At 36.5% G+C, this 6,174-nt stretch overlaps 1 protein-coding gene across 1 annotated transcript in view; it reads left to right on the plus strand.

The window, feature by feature from the left end:
- The first annotated feature begins 1,480 nt into the window (after positions 1-1,480).
- LOC121858321 overlaps positions 1,481-6,174 on the plus strand; it is a 25,679-nt gene continuing 20,985 nt past the window's right edge. Inside the window, exon 1 of the mRNA XM_042354680.1 lies at positions 1,481-1,643. The gene's annotated coding sequence lies outside the window, so the exon portion shown is untranslated. The remainder of the gene's footprint in view (positions 1,644-6,174) is intronic.

Genomic DNA, 6,174 nt, shown 5'->3' on the forward strand with positions numbered 1-6,174 from the left:
GGCATATAACGTCAAATAATAGGCTCCACCTTTTGGGCGTGGGTTGACTTGGTATAATTATACGTTGTGGGAAGCCGTCTTTAAAAGATGAGGAAGTGAAGGTGGTCGAGTGCAGTGCCCGCCACGCTGCCTCCTTGTGTACCAAAAACTAAATATACGATGTGTTTTATCCTCAGTCGTGTGCACAGGACCTCAAAAGAGGTTTAAATTTTGGTGGCTCATGGTCCTAGACACTTGTTGAGGGCTGCCCATGGTCCTAGACACTTGTTGAGGGTTGCCCATGGTTCCTAGACACTTGTTGAGGGCTGCCCATGGTCCTAGACACTTGTTGAGGGTTGCCCATGGTTCCTAGACACTTGTTGAGGGCTGCCCACGGTCCTAGACACTTGTTGAGGGCTGCCCATGGTCCTAGACACTTGTTGAGGGTTGCCCATGGTCCTAGACACTTGTTGAGGGCTGCCCACGGTCCTGCACACTTGTTGGAGGCTGTCTGTGGTCCTGGACACTTGTTAAGGGCTACCCATAATCCTGGACACTTGTTGAAGGCTACCCATGGTCTTGGACACTTGTTGAGGGCTGCCCATCGTCCTGGACACTTGCTGAGGGGTGCCCATGGTGCTGGACACTTGCCGAGGGTTGCCCATGGTGATAGACACTTGCTGAGGGCTGCCCATGGTGCTGGACACTTGCTGAGGGCTGCCCATGATGCTGGACACTTGCTAAGGGTTGCCCATGGTGCTGGACACTTGCTGAGGGCTGCCCATGATGCTGGATACTTGCTAGGGGTTGTATACAAGCATAGAGAGAACACATGCTTCAATCACCACCCACATACCTTTACATAGTGACTTAAAGTGAATAAGACTTCGAGGATACAGTGCAAAGTTAAACGCTACAGAAAAAAAATCTAGCCTCATGAACATTTGAAATACCCGTTTATTCCACTTGATGATTGAACACCCTAAAGTCCGTAATACTAACATAACCTAACCCAACCTAACCTACCCTAACGAAAACTTAACGTAACATAACCTGAACTAATATTCAAGTTTCTTTGTTTCTCGTGACCAGATGACGTTCAATTTCCATCTTTGAGACGTAAAGATTTTTATATAGTGTAATGAATGTTATGTAAGATGGTACATAATATAATTAGCCCAGAAAAGTAAGCACCCTCGTCAGATTATTTCAAACGCAGAGTTATGGCGTCTACATTACAGTAAACTAACGCGTTACATTTCTTACCACAATACTCGTTCTTGTATACGCCAGGACTACCAAGCAGTCTATGCCTCTTATACCATTTACAAAACTAATTTAGTCCTAATTTCAATTGCAAGATTAAACCCCTCGTTTCCTCGTTCTTCTCACCATGGTTTCTTCCGTCTGACTCTACCCCCCCCCCCCACCCTTCCCTCTTGACATGTGCAGCTACGTCCCCGCTAGAGCCATGCAAGTCTCTCAGTACTAGTGTGGTCGATGGAGAGAGCTCTTCGATCCTGGACCTCACCCTCCAGCAGGCCGGGCCTGGTGGGCCAGAGCAGCTCAGTGTGGTAACGACAGTGGTGAGCAGAGGAAGTCGGAACTCGCTCTCTACCATCCACAGCTGATCTGCTCAGTGGTGACGTGACGCGCAAACTTTGGTACTTTGGAAACTTTTTATTTAAATGGATCTGTGAAGTTAATGTTTGTGAATTGTCATTTTATAGAATTATGAATATTTCTGTTGATTTAATGAAGATATTTAATCGTTTTTTAAAAAGTTAGGCTACTGTGAGGATTTTTGTGATGGAGAGAAGATGACACGTGACACCCACGATACTTCTGTTTTATCTCGCTCACAGTGTCATGTCCAGTGCCGGATTTAGACCTGGGGAGGCCCATGGGCAGCCTCTTTGTGGAGGCCCCCCTCATTATAACTACCCAAGAGGGTGGGGTGGCGAGTGAAGCGAGCTAAAATATTTGGGAGTTCCGGGGGGCGCTGTAAGCCCCCCGGGAAAATTTTGAAATTTGAACACTTCTTTGGAGAATTTTGAAGCCATATGCAGTTATATTAAAAATAATAAAAATATACGGTTCATAGGAAAACCAGGTATTCATGAATTTCAAGGAGTTGCTAGCCGAATTTCTATCACGCTTCTTGCTGAACATAGTTTTACGTGATGGAATAGATAAACATGAATTTTAAAGAATGAAAATAAAAATAATCCAAATGAATAAACAAATAAATAAAATATTGTAATATGTGGAGGCCCCTGGGCAGCTGCCCACTTTGCCCACTCCTGAACCCGGCCCTGGTCATGTCATCGTCTTACTGGGGACTAAGTTTCTGGTTAACGTGATCATGTTTTTGCATTTTAGAGATTGTTAGATATTTATTTATTAGAGAAAATAGTCATAAAAGTTCACCTTACTTCAGCAAATTTTACATGGACAGTGCAGGTATACAAACAATGGGAAACAGTCAATTCAACCAAAGACAGCCCCAGGAAGCCATTAAAAGCTTATTTACACTCGTTCCCTTACGGCAACTTATATTTTTCAAACATTACATCACTTACTTTATATCTTTGAGCGATAACTCGTAAGATAGTTTCAGAATTCACGAATCATCTCAACGGCTTCAACAATTAGCATGGAGACGTATCAACGACGCGATATATACGAGTATATACCACACAAACATCGTAACTCATGATACTAATTTTTCTTATGCAAATTAATGTTTATCTGTCGAAAAACGATTCACTTCGTTTATAAAAACTGTAAGTAAGTGAAGAAAGTTTTAACATGTGATATCAACTATATCACGTGTATGTTGTGAAACTTGTGATCATCATAAATTGTTGGTAGGAATTGATGACTGAGCAACACCCTAGTGCTTGACTCACCAAGATCCGTAAGATGTATATTTCTTATAAGTGAAGATATAAAAATGCAGTAACCAGATTAAATGAAACAAAAATAGCATTAAGATTACATTGAGATTCTACCTTAATTAGATACGTTCACCTAACACCAGTTAAAGTTGAGAATCTTGTGCGAAAAAGATTCTTACCTTAATTTTGACTGATTTTAAGTAATCATGTCCAGTTAAGGTAGTCTCAGTATATAATTATATTTGTGTTTTATATTAAGTCAGCAAGTTAGATGCATATATATATATATATATATATATATATATATATATATATATATATATATATATATATATATATATATATATATATATATATATATATATATATATATATATATATATATATATATATATTATATATATATATATATATATATATATATATATATATATATATATATATACTTGTGAAAAATATTTACCCTACATACCTGGGAGAATTTCGACACAAGAGGCCTTCGCCTAGGTTGGAATTTATCACAATGGTGTACAATTATAAAATTAAAATTAATGAATTTTTTTAGGTGATTACATGAAGTTCTGGATGTTAAAAACAATTTTAACGTATAAAAGTTATTACACAAGCTGTCAAAATTATATAGTGTGTATATATATATATACATATATATATATATATATATATATATATATATATATATATATATATATATATATATATATATATATATATATATATATATATATATATATATATATATATATATATATATATATATATATGTATATATATATATAATCTTCTCCTTAACGGTACTCATAAAAGGCAATTTTAATTGCAATAAGTTGAATCAGGATTGGCTAGTTTCACTTTGTTAATATTGTACACGTGGGACTCAGGTAGTGCTTGACGTGCATCATTATCAGGTACAGTACGTTTGCCATTATGTACATACAGTACGTGTACCACTATGTATGAACTGTACAGTAAAAACCAAAGTTTCCCGAAAATCCCCAGCCAGCATTATGTGTCTGTTCATAAACACAGATGACGACACTCTTGCAACCAATGCATGGAGTAGTCGGTTTGTTGTGCAAGCCAACCATTGCAGAACCGTCTCTATCTACGGCTCTGAACCAGTGGTGGAAAGAGAGTCAACAGTGTCATGAACAGAAACATTACTAGCAGGGGATTTTCGGGGAACTTTTGATTTTGCCTGTATTGTACGTGTACCATCATCATGGACGTGTACCATTATGCATGTGTGTCACTATCATGTACGTACAGTAGCTAAAACAACTATCTGTGCATACTTTGTGGGAAACAATATGAGACCATGGACGATAAATATTGGTATATGAGGGCTGTCACTAGTCACATGTAAAATTTCGGAGCATATCGACCCCCGCCTGCACAGATAGTTGTTTTAGCTACTGTACATGTACTGTACGTGTACCATTGTGTATGTGTACCAATGTGTACGTGTACCATTATCATGTAAGTGTACCATCACGAACACATAATACAGTATTTTAGGTAAGCATAAGTTCTCAAGGAAGACCCCACACACACACACACGCACACACACACACACACACACACACACACACACACACATGTCCAGGGATGGCGCACATCAAATGTATTTCAATAAAACTATAATTTTCTGGACTTGAAGAACACTATTTCTTTTTGTTACAATGCAATAAATGGCCGGAACTTTACATCTAAACTCAATTTCAAGTTAATAAAACACCGAGTCTCTCGTTATGAGCCTCGCTAGTTGTTATTAAAGTGATGAGATTAAAGTCCAGTAATAAAGAGAACGCAAATTTTAAAGAACAGTAATAATGTTTATCAAGGAAGCTTAAGGTGGATATTGTCTTAAGTATTCAGTAAACCACAAGGAATAGTTTGTTTTCGATTATATTAAGACAATTATACCACAGAGATATACTGTACATATTTGTCTTAATTGTTCAGCGTTGATGACTAATGTATTTATCATTCCAGAACACGCGCTCTAACGCCTTGTTGAAGCTAAGTAATACATTATAAAATCAACATCGAGTGAGAGGACAGTATAGTATAGTGCCAGTAGTGACTTAAGATTACCTGAAATTTAAATATTTTTTTCTAATACCACTATACAGTATGTAGCAAGTTACGGTATATCTAAAACATATTCCAATTACATTTCGAAAAGAATGACAGATTTTATTACGATACATTTTAAATATGTATTATATTACTAGTACATATATACGTATGGAATTATATTAAATGTGACTACAGTATTTTCAAAACAAATATTACAATTGCGCCTCGAAAACACAGATATACTATGAAATAAATCCTCTGAAAAACATTTGAAATGATAAAAACCGATTATTAGCCCCAACAAAGGTACAGTATTTTAGTTTCGAAATTTAAATAAAAAAATCACTGGCCCAACAAACATTCAAGTTTAATATTAACAGAAATTTGCATATAATTCTTGTAGATTACTTGGAGCGTGGCAGCTTGGTTGTGGGGCAGCAGCGGCTCGTCACCAAAGCTCTATCTCTCTCTCTTTTTGGACTTGAGTACGGTATTACTAACCATGGTACGTGCTTAAAGACCTCCGTTGTTGAAGCGCAGTAATAACATTATAACTACAACCAGAGTCTTATCTCTTATAAATTTTAATTGTTGATAGACTAGTATAAATTACTAGACGTGTTATGCACTTAAAGACCTAAGTAGTTAAAGTGTAGTAATATTTTATAACGCCAACATCAATCACAGTATTGCATTATAACATCAACATGAAGCACAGTAATACATGATAACATCAACATCAAGCACAGTAATACATTATAACATCAAGCAGAGTAATACATTATAACATCAGGCACAGCAATACATTATAACATCAACATCAAGCACAATAATACATTATAACATCAGGCACAGTAATACATTATAACATCAACATCAAGCACAGTAATACATTATAACATCAGGCACAGTAATACATTATAACATCAACATCAAGCACAGTAATACATTATAACATCAGGCACAGTAATACATTATAACATCAGGCACAGCAATACATTATAACATCAACATCAAGCACAATAATACATTATAACATCAAACACAGTGATCCATTATAACGGCAACATCTAGCACAGTAACACATTATAACATCAACATCTAGCACAATAATACATTATAGTAGCAACATCAAACAAGGTAATACATTATAACATCAACATCTAGCACGGTAATACATTATAACATCAACATT

This window comes from Homarus americanus, unplaced genomic scaffold, assembly GCF_018991925.1.
Source record: "Homarus americanus isolate GMGI-L3 unplaced genomic scaffold, GMGI_Hamer_2.0 scaffold57980, whole genome shotgun sequence".
NCBI classification, from domain to species: Eukaryota; Metazoa; Arthropoda; class Malacostraca; order Decapoda; family Nephropidae; genus Homarus; species Homarus americanus.